The 16,595-nt window shown below is 48.6% G+C and overlaps 1 protein-coding gene across 5 annotated transcripts in view; it reads left to right on the forward strand.

Moving 5' to 3' along the window:
* The first annotated feature begins 10,130 nt into the window (after nucleotides 1-10,130).
* Nucleotides 10,131-16,595, forward strand: part of LOC125727125 (NACHT, LRR and PYD domains-containing protein 12-like) — a 120,960-nt gene continuing 114,495 nt past the window's right edge. For 3 of the 5 annotated variants that reach the window (XM_049003840.1, XM_049003842.1, XM_049003845.1), the window contains exon 1: nucleotides 10,134-10,205. The gene's annotated coding sequence lies outside the window, so the exon portion shown is untranslated. Of the gene's footprint in view, nucleotides 10,206-16,595 lie in introns of all 5 variants that reach the window. The other 2 variants (XM_049003841.1, XM_049003844.1) reach the window with 2 other exon arrangements.

Here is a 16,595-nt window from a genome sequence, read left to right on the forward strand (position 1 = left end):
AGACCGTTTTATCTACCGAGGGAATTCAGCGAAGTGTGTCTCACCGCCGTCTGCATCCCCCCTCAAGCTAATGCCAAGCTAGCACTCGCTAAGCTGCATGATGCCTCAAACGTACTGCAAAACCACCCAGACGCTGCATTGATCATCGCGGGGGATTTTAATCACACCAAGCTACCCAAATTCTGCCAGTTTGTTGGTTTTCCAACCAGAGGAAATAACACGTCGGATCATGTGCAACATAGCAAACGCTTACAAAGCGTCCCCCTCCCTCCACACCAGTCAGCCTGATCACATCTCTTTGTCCCTGACCCCTGCATACAAACCCCTCACTGCCAGAACAAAGCCCACTGTACAGACCATCAGAGTCTGGCCCTAAGGAGCCATGACCAGACTACAGGGGTGTTTTGATGACTGGAAATTGTTTAAACTGGAATCCACAAAGGACAACCACACCGACTTGAATGTATATGCATCCTCTGTTGTTTTCTACATAAACTTCTGCATGGACACTGTTACCACTTTCAGGGACATTTGCACTTTCCCCAACTGCAAACCGTAGATGAACAGGGAAGTTCAAAAGCTGCGGAAGTCACGCGATGAGGCTTTCCACACCGGCGACCGAGAAGCCTACTCAGCAGCCAGGCCCAACCTGAGGAGAGGCATCAGAGAGGCAAAGCGCTCCTACGAAGACAAACCGAGGAGCACTTCGGCAACTACGACCCCCGGCTCATGTGGCAGGGAATCAGGTCCATTACCGACTATAACAGCAACAACACCCATCAAACCAGCACAGCGACCTCATCCCTACCTGATGATCTGAACCAGTTCTTCGCTCGGTTTGACAAGGACACCAAACACCATCATACCAGGTTGACTGTGCAGGAGGCTCCCCTGAATACCCTGAATACACTAGTCAGCTGTCCGCAGTCCTCACCAGTCTGTTCAACATCTCCTTGAAACAGGCCACCGCCCCCTCCTGAGTCTGCCACCATCATCCCTGTCCCTAAACAGGCAGTGGTCAGGAACCTGAACGACTACAGTCCAGTGGCCCTGACCCCCATTGTTATGAAGTACTTTGAGCGGCTGGTCTTAGCACACATCAAGAAGAACATACCTCCCTCCCTGGACCAACGACAGTTTGCCAACCGGTCAAACAGGTCAGCAGAGGATGCCATTACATTGGCCCTCCACACTGCCCTATCACACCTGGAGCAGCAGGACAGCTACGAGCGGATGCTGTTTATTTACTACAGCTCCGCCTTTAACACCATCCCCCCACCAAGCTGGCCATCAAACTGCACAACCTTGGACTGCACACACACCTGTGCAACTGGGTCTTGGACTTTCTGACCAACAGCGTACAGACAGCGCGCATGAGTAACCACACCTCAACCTCCATCACTCTCAACACTGGAACACCTCAGGGCCGTGTGCTCAGCCCCCTCCTCTACTCCCTCTTCACACACAACTGCAAACCCACCCATGATTCTAACATCATCATTAAGTTTGCAAACAATACAACTGTGATAGGCCTGATCTCAAACAACGAGTCAGCCTACAGGGAAGAGGTCGGGAACCTGGAGCGCTGGAGCAGAGACAACAGCCTCGCCCTGAACTCAAAAAAGATGAAAGAAATTATCCTGGACTTTAGGAGATGGAAGCATGGGGGCCACCACCCCATCAGCATCGGTGGTGAAAAGGTGGAGGTGCTTCAGAGCTTTCGATTCCTGGGTGTTCAGATCAGCTGTGATCTGTCATGGACCACAAACACTTCAGCCATTGCCAAAAAAGGACTTCAGAGACTCCACTTCCTGTGGAGCCTGAAGACAGCATGTCTTCCACAGCAGCTCCTGGTGAACTTCTACAGGTGCACCATAGAGTCAGTAATCACATACTGCATCACTGCGTAGTACTCTGGATGCACCTTGGAGATCAGCAAGACCCTGCAGCGTATCATTAAAACAGCCCAGCAAATCACTGGCACACAGCTTCCATCACTGGAAGAAATCCATCACACCTGGTGCAGCTGCAGAGCTGAGAAAATAATCAAGGACCCAACCCACCCGGGACACAAACTCTTTACAACTCTGCCATCTGATAGACGCTACAGAACCCTGAACACATGCACAGCCTGGCTGAGGAACAGTTTTTACCCCACATTCATCACACTTCTGGATTATTATTATTATTATTATTATATTATTATTATGGGGTTTTATTATTAATTTATTCATAATCGTTTTTATTTTTTCAACCTCCATGTGGCCATAATATTTTGGGTTTTATAGTTACAGTCATGTGGATTTATCTATTTTCTCTGTTTTACCATGAAGTACAAGGTGTGACAAGGGTTGATTTTGTGGACATTGGAGAGTAAGATGTTTACCTTTTGTTCCCCAAAAACTTCAGACTGAGGAAATCCCTAATTTCCATTTTAAAACTAAAGTCAAGTAAACTGTCTGTTTGATAGCAAGCTCTGTGTTTTTGGTGGTTTTGGTGGTTTTTGGTGGTTCAGACATACTGCTGTCAAGTCATGGTTACAGAATATATCATATTTAGTTTCATGATCTTTCCCTCAATCAGTCTGGAGTGGAAGCAGAAGACTTCCTAAAAAATAAGCAGGGAAATCAGCGGCAACACCTGAACAAAAGAGATTCAGTGTAAGTATCACACAGTCCTGGAAATAGAAACTAAAGTGGACAGAGCTGTTAGAACACAGTGCAGGTGGAAGTAGAATCAGCAGAATAAGTGGTTCTCACATCAGAAATACTGCTACCATTCATTCTGCTCATTCTATGTCCACCTGCACTCCTCTGCATTCTAACATTTTTGGTGCAAAACTGATATCTTTCTTTTCTCTACACGTCTCCACCAGGCTGTTGTAAGATCATCCCTGGGTGCATCAAAAATGTGGACCACTGCCTACAAGGGAGCGGAAATTTACTGGAACACTGTCATAAGCAAAATCTTTACCTCATAAAATTGTTTAAAATCAATATTTATAATCAAATAGTTTAATTTCTCTATTTTACTTTTTTACCACATAAAGCACAATGAGTGCTTAAAATTTCAATTCACAAGGTAAAACACCAAATAAAGTGTTTTAACAGAATGTTTAATGTAATTTCAAGGTCACAGCAGAGTTGCCCTGCAGCCTCGTCGGCAAAGAGCAGGAAATTCGGGAAAAAGCCTTAAAAATGCTCCGAAACAGGAGGGAGGACCTCCGAAGGTCAGGAAAGGTAATACATACTGTACATAGGGAACCCGCAAGCAAGACCGAGCGACATCATAAGTGCAGACAGGACAGCATAACAGTGCAGATTGACAAGACAAGACAACATACAGTGCAAATTAACGGTGGTAACAGTCTGGATACAGTATTTAAGTTACTTTATGGTAGCAGCGAAGGTTATATGTGCAAAAATGCCGTGGTGTAGAAGAGTAAGGAATAAATAAAGAGTAAGGCAATAAATAACAATAAATATTATATACAGATGTACAGATGTGTATGACTGTGTGTGTGGGGGGGGGGGGATTGTGTTCAGTTCCGGTTCAGGAGTCTGATGGCCTGAGGGAAGAAGCTGGTCCCCGTTCTGCCAGTGGAGGCCCGTATGCTACGGAACCTTTTGCCAGACGGGAGGAGGGAGAAGAGTGTGTGTGAGGGGTGTGTGGGGTCATCCACAATGCTGGTGGCTTAGCGGATGCTGCGTGTGGTGTAGATGTCCATAATAGAGGGGAGAGAGACCCCAAGACGCTGCAATTCCCGTACTAGGCTGTGATGCAGCCACAGAGAATGCTCTCTATGGTCCCTCTATAAAACATGGTGAGGATTGGGGGTGGAAGGTGCGCGGTCCTCAGACTTCGCAGGAAGTAGAGATGCTGCTGGGCCTTCTTGGCAATGGAGCTGGTGTTGAGGGTCCACGTGAGGTTCTCCGTGATGTGGACACCAAGGAACTTGGTGCTCTGGATGATCTCCACCGAGGAGCCACCGATGCTCAGCGGGGAGTGATCTCTCTGTGCCTTCCTGAAGTCGACAACCACCTCCTTTGTTTTGTCCACATTCAGGGAAAGATTGTTGGCTCTGCACCAGTCCGTCAGCCGTCGCACCTCCTCTCTGTAGGCTTCCTCATCTTTCCTGCTGTCAGACCCACCACAGTTGTGTCATCGGCGAACTTTATTATGTGGTTTGAGCTGTGCATTGTTGCACAGTCATGGGTCAGCAGCGTGAAAAGTAGAGGGCTGAGCACACAGCCCTGGGGGGCTCCCGTGTTCAGCGTGATGGTGCTGGAGATGTTGTTCCCGAAGCTGACTGACTGAGGTCTCCCAGTCAGGAAGTCCAGGACCCAGTTACAGAGAGAAGTGTTTAAGCCCAGCAGTCTCAGATTCCCGATCAGATGCTGAGGAACGATGGTGTTGAAAGCTGAACTGAAGTTTATGAACGGCATTCTAACATAAGTGTCCTTTTTATCCAGTTGGGTGAGGGCCAGATGAAAGGTGGTGGTGATGGCGTCGTCCGTAGAGCGGTTGGGACGGTATGCAAACTGCAGGGGGTCCAGTGAGGCTGGCAGTAGGGACTTGATGTGCCTCATGACGAGCCTCTCGAAGCACTTCATGATGATGGGTGTGAGTGCAACGGGACGATAGTCATTGAGGCAGGACACTGAAGACTTCTTTGGCCCGGGGATGATGGTGGTGGTTTTGAAGCATGTTGGGATGACTGTGGTGCTCAGAGAGATGTTGAAGATGTTTGTGAGAACATCCGCCATCTGTTCTGCACATCCTCTGAGCACACAACCAGGGATGTTGTCTGGTCCAGCAGCTTTCCGCGGGTTGACTCTAAGCAGAGTTTTCCTCACATCAGCCACGGTCAGACAGAGCACCTGGTCGTTGGGAGGTGGGATGGACTTCCTCACTGCCATGCTGTTTTGGGCTTCAAACTGTGCGTAGAAGCTATTCAGCACATCTGGAAGGGAGGCCTCACCGTCACAGGCAGGTGGAGATGCCCTGTAGTTGGTGATGGCCTGGATGCCCTGCCACATGCGCCGAACATCCCCAGTATCTTTGAAGTGGCTGTGTAGTATCTGGGCATGGGCACGCTTCGCCACTCTGATGGCCCTGGACAGGTTGGCCCTCGCTGTTCTCAGGGCAGCCTGGTCACCTGATTTGAAGGCGATGTCACGGGTTCTCAGCAGCATACGCACCTCCATAGTCATCTAGGGCTTCCGGTTGGAGCGTGTGGTGATGTTCTTGGAGATGGTGACATCCTCAATGCACTTGCTGACGTAGCCAGTGACCGAGGTCGTGTACTCCTCCAGGTTAGTAGAGTCACTGTAGGTTGCAGCCTCCCTGAACATGTCCCAGTCAGTGCGCTCAAAACAGTCCTGAAGAGCAGAGATGGCTCCTGGGGGCCAGATCTTTGTCTGCTTCTGGACGAGTTTGACGCATCTGACGAGTGGTCTGTAGGCTGGAATGAGCATGATTGACATGCCAGGGATTGAACGCGCCAGGGATATTTGTATAAGCACAGTCCAGCGTGTTCACCCCCCTCGTCGGAAAGTCCACATGCTGCTAGAATTTTGGGAGAACTGTCTTGAGATTTGCATGATTAAAGTCCCCAACGATGATAAACAGTCCGTCGGGACTGTTCCCTCGGTAAATAAAAAGGTCTGCATCTGACTGTCATAAACTCCAGCAGCGGTGAACAGTGGTTCGAGATCAGTGCAGCGTTCACACACCAGTCAAAATTGATATAAACGCAGAGCCCTCCGCCTCGTGCTTTGTGGCTGAGAGTAGCATCATGGTCGCTACGGTACATTAGCATGTTCCTAATAGCCGTAGCCGTCTCCGGAACGCTGTCGTTGAGCCATGTCTCCGTAAAAACATAAGCACAACAGTTCCTAAACTCACGCTGGGTGGATTGCTGGAGTCAGATGTAGTCCATTTTATTGTCCAGGGACCGGACATTAGTGGGGAAGATGGATGGGATCGCTGGCCGGCTAGCATTACCTTTTAGCCTAGCATGGACCCCCCGCTCGCTTGCCGCACTTCCGCTTCCTTGCACACCGCTTGCGATGTCTCCTCCCCCGGCCGTTGGCATCAGGCAGCACCGTGGTCTGGGGGCCCGGTCCGCGTAGCAGGCAGAGAACACGGATGCACATGTTGGCGGTGTTTGGTGTGGAGTTTAGTTAAAAAAACACACATTTGCACCAAAGTGTTGGACCTGGAGTGGCTGCTGCGACCTAGCGCAGTTAGGAAACTGAAGTTTCATTTCCAGTTTTCCAGTCCTACATCACAAACCTCTGTACCAGTGACAGTACTGGGTCTTTCGCTGTCCACACTGGTTTGAATTTGACAGTCTATCAGGCAGAGACACAGTGTCAGGTGGTAGGTATATGTCAGGGGTCTCTGAAGTGGGAGATGATGAAATGCAGGCACATTTGCTTGTTCACACCCTGCCTTTTACATTATGTAGAGCTGGTATGCAGACAAGGTTACACTCAGTACTCCGTTGTTGCAGAGACCATGGGCAAGATACCTTTGGGGTGGACAAGTCTCTGTCTCACACCTTAGCAGTTCCTCCTGGATGGGAATGTGATGTTTCCCAAAAATCCTTTTCAGCTTTTCCGACTCACCCGACAGGTATGGGATAACCAAGCCCTTTCACTGGTCCTGCGAAAGCTGGATATAGAAAACCCACCCACACCGACCAGTATCTTTTGTTTGACTCACATCACCCACTACAACTAAACTAGTAGTTATCAGGACTTTACGCCACAGAGCAGAGAACATCCCCACTTCCACAGAAGCTACGAAAAAGGAAAACAGGCATCTGAAGACAGCCCTCAGGACGTGTGGATGTCCCAAGTGGGCCTTTAACAAAGCAGGACCCTGTTTTGGAGAAAGGACAACGGAACCGTCAGAGTCACAGGACCAGCAAAAGGGCTTGGTTATCCCATACCTGTTGGGTGTGTCGGAAAAGCTGAAAAGGATGTTTGGGAAACATCACATTCCCGTCCATTACAAACCCACCAACACGCTGAGACTCGTCTACCCCAAAGATACCAAAACAGAAGAAAAGCATCGTAGTTTGTGCCGTTCAATGCAGCGAAGTGTGAACTTTACATTGGAGAGACCAAACAACTGTTACATAGGAGGATGGTCCAGCACAGAAGGGGCAACACCTCAGGGCCGGAATCAGCTGTGTGCCTCCATCTGAAAGATAAAGGACATTCTTTTGAGGACATGAATGAGTGAATGATAGAGAAGACAAGTGCTTTGAGAGAGGGGTGAGGGAAGCCTTGCGTGTGCAAATGCACAACCCCTCACTCAACAGAGGTGGAGGCCTTGGGCACAACCTGTCTCCAATTTAACCTGCGGCCCTCTCATCCTTTCCCAGAAGAAAAGTTATTCCCAGGAAATATCAGACCCATTTCACACCTAGGGGACTGCTAAAGTGTGGCGGTTACATCTACCCACAACCCCCCCCCCCCTTTGTTTCACTCAACAAGCCAACTTAGAGCAGGTGGGAAGTGAAACCACCCAGGAGGATAGATATGTGGACACTGACAACCTTCCTCAGACTGAAGAAGCTGCTTGGATGAGCAGTGAAACGTTTCTACCTTTCAGAGAGAAGTCCAGTTGCCATGACTCAACCACTAGACAAGCAGTTCACATTTGTTCACATTGACCGTGAGACACACACTCCACCCCTAATAGATGTAATCTCACTCGAGACTTTTGAAGAAACTTGAAGATTCTGGATTTGGCTGCTTTTACCAAACACATAAAGACACACTGTATGACTATGTAATGTGTCATGTTTTCTCTGAAAGAGAGGATAAGCTTAATTTTCCATTTGAATAAGGTGGACATGAACTCCCTCGGTTTCATGTACCCTAGTCTGCTCTCTGTGTGAGAGACAGCCTTTGGGGTCAGAGCCCAGGATCGGCCAGCATGCAGCATCCCTGGGGCAACTGGGATTAAGGCTCATAGGTTCATCTTTTATATGATTACTCAGATAGCCACAGGATTCAATCCCACAACCACCTGGGCACTGACATAGATCTCAGTCCTGCTTTCTATGTGAGACACAGCCTTTGGGGTCAGAGTCCAGGGTTTGCCAGCATGCAGCACTCCTGGGGCAGCTGGGATTGAGGCTCAAAGGTTCAGCTTTTATATGATTACTCAGCTGGCCACAGGATTCAATCCCACAACCATCTGGACAATGACATAGATCCCAGTCCTGCTTTCTGTGTGAGACACAGCCTTTGGGGTCAGAGCCCAGAGTCTGCCAGCATGCAGCACTCCTGGGGCAGCTGGGATTGAGGCTCAAAGGTTCAGCATTTATATGATTACTCAGCTGGCCACAGGATTCAATCCCACAACCATCTGGGCACTGACATACAGATCAGTCCGGCTCTCTGTGTGAGACACAGCCTTTTGGGTCAGAGCTCAGGGTTTGCCAGCATACAGCACTCCTGGGGCAGCTGGGATTAAGACTCAAAGGTTCAGCATTTATATGATTACTCAGCTGGCCACAGGATTCAATCCCACAACCATCTGGGCACTGACATAGATCCCAGCCCTGCTTTCTGTGTGAGACACAGCCTTTGGGGTCAGAGCCCAGGGTTGGCCAGCATGCAGCACTCCTGGGGCAGCTGGGATTAAGACTCAAAGATTCAGCATTTATATGATTACTCAGCTGGCCACAGGATTTAATCCCACAACCATCTGGGCACTGACATAGATCCCAGCCCTGCTTTCTGTGTGAGACACAGCCTTTGGGGTCAGAGCCCAGGGTTGGCCAGCATGCAGCACTCCTGGGGCAGCTGGGATTAAGACTCAAAGATTCAGCATTAATATGATTACTCAGCTGGCCACAGGATTTAATCCCACAACCATCTGGGCACTGACGTTGATCCCAGCCCTGCTTTCTGTGTGAGACACAGCCTTTGGGGTCAGAGCCCAGGGTCGGCCAGCATGAAGCACCCAATGAGCAGCTGGGATTAAGGCTCAAAGGTTCATCTTTTATATTATTACTCAGCTGGCCACAGGATTCAATCCCACAACCATCTGGGCACTGACATACAGATCAGTCCTGCTCTCTGTGTGAGACACAGCCTTTGGGGTCAGAGCTCAGGGTTTGCCAGCATACAGCACTCCTGGGGCAGCTGGGATTAAGACTCAAAGGTTCAGCATTTATATGATTACTCAGCTGGCCACAGGATTCAATCCCACAACCATCTGGGCACTGACATAGATCCCAGCCCTGCTTTCTGTGTGAGACACAGCCTTTGGGGTCAGAGCCCAGGGTTGGCCAGCATGCAGCACTCCTGGGGCAGCTGGGATTAAGACTCAAAGATTCAGCATTAATATGATTACTCAGCTGGCCACAGGATTCAATCCCACAACCATCTGGGCACTGACATACAGATCAGTCCTGCTCTCTGTGTGAGACACAGCCTTTGGGGTCAGAGCTCAGGGTTTGCCAGCATACAGCACTCCTGGGGCAGCTGGGATTAAGACTCAAAGGTTCAGCTTTTATATGATTACTCAACTGGCCACAGGATTTAATCCCACAACCATCTGGGCACTGACATAGATCCCAGCCCTGCTTTCTGTGTGAGACACAGCCTTTGGGGTCAGAGCCCAAGGTCGGCCAGCATGAAGCGCCCGATGAGCAGCTGGAATTAAGGCTCAAAGGTTCATCTTTTATATTATTAGTCATCCGGCCTCAGGATTCAATTCCACAGCTTTCTGGACACTAGCACTAATCATGGTCCTGTTATCTGCCCCCCCACTTCTCCTCACAGCTGCAGACCCTCTGCTGGACAGGCGATTGGGCCAGAGACAGATAATGTGACCCCTACAAAACAGCTCATTTCAGCCAGTTGTTAAGTTTTTGTAACATACTAAAATAAACTGTATCTCATAGCAAAGTAAAGCATTTTATTTCCTTCAAGTATAAGAAGAGCAGCTCTATAAAGCAAGACAAAATAAAGTACAAAAAGAAAGCAGTACAAAGTAAAGTATAAAAATCGAAATACAACTTTAAAAAGTATTTTAACTTTTTAACCTGATAGTGTTTGTTGCTGCTCCGCCCCTTACCTGCAGAATAAGGAAATCGCTGCACCGCGGTGATTCTCTCTACAACGCCAGTCACCTACATACTGTACGTCTGCCTCCCCAGCCAGTTACCATTCAAGGTAAGACTGACAAATTTAGCAAAATGACATCAGTTATTTTAATAGCCTTTATTGTTTTTAATTTGAGGGCTAGAAGTGTGGAATGCTGAAGATTCAAGTAACAAAAATGTTGAAAACTTTTATGAATTTATTTTAAACGACTATAATTAGTCAGATAAGAATGTTCCTATTAGCCATAACTCTCTTTGCGTGTGTGTCTCAGTGTTCCTCTATCAGGTTTTTGTGGGGTATTCTTACTTACACAGTAATTACTACATCAGGTGGTTCTAGACCCTATTTGGGGGGGGGGGGGGTGCAGGTTCAGCTGCCTTGTGTTTTGTCTTAGCCCCCCCAGAAAAACAGTGATTCCTGTACAGAGTCTCGTATTTCTTCAGGATGGCTGAGCCCCCCTGAGTGAAATCCTTGAATCGCCCCTGAATAGAACAGTGTGCTAATAGTGACAGACAGAGGGGTTTCTTTTCTTCATGCTTATACATGTCACACATATTTCCGTTGATAGAGAGCTTGCTGGACGTGTCTAAACAGCCTGAGCACAGAATCCCAGCACGTAAGAGGACAGATGGTAGCAAAAATGCATCAATCTATGTGTCATTCTGTCTGTCAGTCAAATTTATTTGTTTTTACCTGCCCTCTAAATTATAGCTCCGTTTCCTTTGAATCCTCACACGAAACAACATACCTAAGTATCTGTATATACTGAGCGTTTAAACTTTGCGTTAACATTGTTGTCTTTATCCAGTATTCATGAATTATAAGAAAATGGTGAGATTTTCTTATAATATATAAATGGTGACATTCCGTTTGGGGGTTCTGCCATTAATGTATAGGAATTTGCAGTCAGTAAATGGTAACATGACTTTAAATATTAGTATTTTATAGTTTTTCTCAATTGCTTTGACAAAATTTTCACATCAGGAATGGTAAATGGACTGCATTTATATAGCGCTTTCGAGTACTCAAAGCGCTTTACATTTTATGCCTCACATTCACCCATTCACACACCACATTCATACATATCAGGAATGTCATTCTCCTTACTTTCCTTACTCTTAACAATTTTCAAAGCAGTTATGCATTTCCTCACCTGAATTAGCATTTCTCATTGTGTTTTTGCACACTAAAGATGTTTTGTCATTGTGTTGATGCATTACTTATCCTACTCATGGAAACAGGTTGTATTTTGTTCAGTCATAATTACAGATCACTCAGTCACCTTAATACTGTCCAGCATTGCAATGGTGTTTTCAAATAAATCACTTTAAACTGTTTTCAGATACGAATGTATAAGCAAGGCCAATTACACACTATCAGGGTTAGTAGTAAATTGTCCTTCAATTGAAAGCAAACAGAAGCAGAACAGGCGTAACTGAAACCAATGGAAGCACACGCTCTGAATCTTGTATTACTGGTGACTGTCATGGCACTGCAGTAATTACACAGAAGCTAATATGACGCTCATGTTTAACCCAGTGAACAGTGCTGATCATGGAGCAGGAAGAAGGTGTCAGGTAAAGAAGCGAGATTTGTGAGAAGACGTGGTGTCTGAATGTGTGGTATGGCAAGGGGGAGAGGACCACACAGAGAACATGGGGCTCAGGGGCAGGAGTAAAGGGAGAGGAGCACACAGAGAACATAGGGCTCAGGGGCAGGAGTAAAGGGAGAGGAGCACAGAGAGAACATGGGGCTCAGGGGCAGGAGTGGAGAGAGAGGAGCACACAGAGAACATAGGGCTCAGGGGCAGGGGTAGAGGGAGAGGAACACACAGAGAACATGGGGCTCAGGGGCAGGAGTGGAGGGAGAGGAGCACAGAGAGAACATGGGGCTCAGGGGCAGGAGTTGAGGGAGAGGAACACAGAGAACATGGGGCTCAGGGGCAGGAGTACAGGAAGAGGAGGACACAGAGAACATGGGGCTCAGGGGCAGGAGTAGAGGGAGAGGAGCACAGAGAGAACATGGGGCTCAGGGGCAGGAGTAGAGGGAGAGGAGCACAGAGAGAACATGGGGCTCAGGGGCAGGAGTAGAGGGAGAGGAACACAGAGAACAGGGGGCTCAGGGGCAGGAGTACAGGAAGAGGAGGACACAGAGATCATGGAGCTCAGGGGCAGGAGTGGAGAGAGAGGAGCACACAGAGAACATAGGGCTCAGGGGCAGGGGTAGAGGGAGAGGAACACACAGAGAACATGGGGCTCAGGGACAGGAGTAGAGGGAGAGGAGCATACAGAGAACATGGGGCTCAGGGGCAGGGGTAGAGGGAGAGGAGTACACAGAGAACATGGGGCTCAGGGGCAGGAGTAGCGGGAGAGGAGCACTCAGAGAACATGGGGCTCAGGGGCAGGAGTAGCGGGAGAGGAGCACACAGAGAACATGGGGCTCAGGGACAGGAGTAGAGGGAGAGGAGCATACAGAGAACATGGGGCTCAGGGGCAGGGGTAGAGGGAGAGGAGTACACAGAGAACATGGGGCTCAGGGACAGGAGTAGAGGGAGAGGAGCATACAGAGAACATGGGGCTCAGGGGCAGGGGTAGAGGGAGAGGAGTACACAGAGAACATGGGGCTCAGGGGCAGGAGTAGCGGGAGAGGAGCACACAGAGAACATGGCGCTCAGGACAGGAGTAGAGGGAGAGGAGCATACAGAGAACATGGGGCTCAGGGGCAGGGGTAGAGGGAGAGGAGTACACAGAGAACATGGGGCTCAGGGGCAGGAGTAGCGGGAGAGGAGCACACAGAGAACATGGGGCTCAGGGGCAGGAGTAGAGGGAGAGGAGCACACAGAGAACATGGGGCTCAGGGGCAGGAGTAGCGGGAGAGGAGCACACAAAGAACATGGGGCTCAGGGACAGGAGTAGAGGGAGAGGAGCATACAGAGAACATGGGGCTCAGGGGCAGGGGTAGAGGGAGAGGAGTACACAGAGAACATGGGGCTCAGGGGCAGGAGTAGCGGGAGAGGAGCACACAGAGAACTTGGGGCTCAGGGGCAGGAGTAGAGGGAGAGGAGCACACAGAGAACATGGGGCTCAGGACCGGAGTAGAGGGAGAGGAGCACACGGATAACATAGCGCTTAGGACAGGAGTAGAGGGAGAGGAGCACACAGAGAATATGGGGCTCAGGGGCAGGAGTAGAGGGAGAGGAGCACACAGAGAATATGGGGCTCAGGGGCAGGTGTAAAGGGAGAGGAGCACACAGAGAACATGGGGCTCAGGGCAGGAGTAGAGGGAGAGGAGCGCACAGAGAACATGGCGCTCAGGACAGGAGTAGAGGGAGAGGAGCACACAGAGAACATGGGGCTCAGGACAGGAGTAGAGGGAGAGGAGCACACAGAGAACATGGGGCTCAGGACAGGAGTAGAGGGAGAGGAGCACACAGAGAACATGGGGCTCAGGGGCAGGAGTAGAGGGAGAGGAGCACACAGAGAACATGGGGTTCAGGGGCAGGAGTAGAGGGAGAGGAGCACACAGAGAAAATGGCGCTCAGGACAGGAGTAGAGAGAGAGGAGCACACAGAGAACAGTTGTGGAGCATCTTATCAACCATGGTCTAAGTTTGGCTGGAGCTAGTGGACGGACCGTGTAGCCTCAGGGGATACGGTCTACGGTGGCATCTGTAATGCGTACATTCTGGAATGAAAACAGGTATCATCACATTTCTGCCGTTTATAAGTCAAGTCACGTTTATTTACAAAGCACTTTAAAAACAACAATAACAGTTGACCAAAGTGCTCGACAAGCAAGGAAATACGATCTGATAAACAAACAGAACATACAAAAATAAAAACATAAAAAATGAACGGAAATAAAATAAATAAATAAAAAATAAAAACATTCACAAAAACAAAAACATTCCATCTAGGCAGACAGTACCGGGTATGACCTAAACCATTCCACAGCAGCCCTCTGATACCAACGTAGTGCTCCAGACAGGAGATTAATATGGCATGATCTACAGTGTCAAGTGCAGTGGTGAGATCAAGAAGGATAAGGATAGCAGAATCTCCAGAGTCAGTAGCTAGTAATAGATCACTAAATACCTTAAGTAATGCTGATTCAGTGCTGTGGAGGACTTTAAAACCAGATTGGAGAGGTTCCAGGATGTTATGTGTATCTATAAAAGACTGCAGTTGTTGAAGCACAAGTTTCTCAAGAACTTTAGATAAAAAAGGAAGTTTTGAGATGGGTCTGTAGTTAGAAAGGATTGACGTGTCTAAGTTAGGTTTTTTAATCTACGGCTGTACAACAGCATGCTTAAATTTCGTTGGCACAACACCTGAGGCAAGGCTAACATTCATAATCTCTAATATGCTGGAACCTGTAGTCTCAATTGTCTGTCTAATAAGAGGAGGAGGAAATGTGTCTGTTGTTTCAGATGAAATTTTCATTTGCTAGGAGAAGTAGCAATACTCACACACTTCCACATGAAACAGTGAAATGAAGAGCACCGAGCCACTGCGCCCATGTGTGCCTGGTGGGAAAACTGCAGGGGGTCCAGCGGGTGTCCTGAGGCCTTCTTCAGATGGGCCAACACCAGACGTTCAAGCGACTTCATGAGTAGTGATGTCAGGGCGACAGCTCTGTAGTCATTCAGTCCAGTGATGAAGGCTTTCTTGCGAACCGGGATTGTGGTGGTGCGTTTGAAGCAGGTGGGAACTTCATACAGCTCCAGGGATCTGTTGAAGATCTGAGTGAAGACTCTCATCGTTGGTATTATTCCGGATAACACTTCACTTGACATGGAGCGAATCATATACAGGGTATCTGTGGGTCCATAAAAAGTCTGTAATCTAATCCTCTGAATTTTAGACCTTAAAATGTGCCAGATTCACAGGTATTAAAATTGACGGCATTATTAATTTAGAGTTACAGTAGGGTCCATGGATTCAATTATCTGCAGTTTACTGCAGTCTGAAAAAAAGTTACAAAATTTCAGGGCAGATCATAAGTTTAAAATCACGTGCCGCGAGTACAGGTTGTAAGTCAGTGAGTACCTACTAAAGGCTACCAGGCTGCAAGCCAGTGAGTACCTACTAAAGGCTACCAGCCCGTAAGCCATTGAGTACCTACTAAAGGCTACCAGGCCGTAAGCCAGGGAGTACCAACTAAAGGCTACCAGGCCGTGAGCCAGTGAGTACCTACTAAAAGCTACCAGGCCGTGAGCCAGTGAGTACCTACTAAAGGCTACCAGGCCATAAGTCAGTGAGTACCTACTAAAGGCTACCAGGCTGCAAGCCAGTGAGTACCTACTAAAGGCTACCAGCCCGTAAGCCATTGAGTACCTACTAAAGGCTACCAGGCTGTGAGCCAGTGAGTACCTACTAAAGGCTACCAGGCTGTGAGCCAGTGAGTACCTACTAAAGGCTACCAGGCTGTGAGCCAGTGAGTAGCTACTAAAAGCTACCAGGCCGTAAGTCAGTGAGTAGCTACTAAAGGCTACCAGGCCGTAAGCCAGTGAGTACCTATAAAAGGCTACCAGATTGTGAGCCAGTGAGTACCTGCTAAAAGCTACCAGGCTGTGAGCCAGTGAGTACCTACTAAAGGCTACCAGGCTGGGAGCCAGTGAGTACCTACTAAAGGCTAACAGGCCATAAGTCAGTGAGTACCTACTAAAAGTTACCAGGCTGTGAGCCAGTGAGTACTTACTAAAGGCTACCAGGCTGTGAGCCATTGAGTACTTACTAAAGGCTACCAGGCTGTGAGCCAGTGAGTACCTACTAAAAGCTACCAGGCTGTGAGCCAGTGAGTACCTACTAAAAGCTACCAGGCTGTGAGCCAGTGAGTACTTGCTAAAGGCTACCAGGCTGTGAGCCAGTGAGTACCTACTAAAGGCTACCAGGCTGTGAGCCAGTGAGTACCTACTAAAGGCTACCAGGCCGTAAGTCAGTGAGTACCTACTAAAAGCTACCAGGCTGTGAGCCAGTGAGTACTTACTAAAGGCTACCAAGCTGTGAGCCAGTGAGTACTTACTAAACACTACCGGGCTGTGAGCCAGTGAGTACCTACTAAAAGCTACCAGGCTGCGAGCCAGTGAGTACCTACTAGAAGCTACCAGGCTGTGAGCCAGTGAGTACCTACTAAAGGCTACCAGGCTGTGAGCCAGTGAGTACCTACTAAAGGCTACCAGGCTGTGAGCCAGTGAATACTTACTAAAGGCTACCAGGCTGTGAGCCAGTGAGTACCTACTAAAGGCTACCAGGCCGTGAGCCAGTGAGTACCTACTAAAGGCTACCAGGCCGTAAGCCAGGGAGTACCTACTAAAGGCTACCAGGCTGTGAGCCATTGAGTACCTACTAAAGGTTACCAGGCTGTGAGCCAGTGAGTACCTACTAAAGGCTACCAGGCTGTGAGCCAGTGAGTACCTACTAAAGGCTACCAGGCTGTGAGCCAGTGAGTACCTACTAAA

This window comes from Brienomyrus brachyistius, unplaced genomic scaffold (assembly GCF_023856365.1).
Source record: "Brienomyrus brachyistius isolate T26 unplaced genomic scaffold, BBRACH_0.4 scaffold87, whole genome shotgun sequence".
Classification (NCBI taxonomy): Eukaryota; Metazoa; Chordata; class Actinopteri; order Osteoglossiformes; family Mormyridae; genus Brienomyrus; species Brienomyrus brachyistius.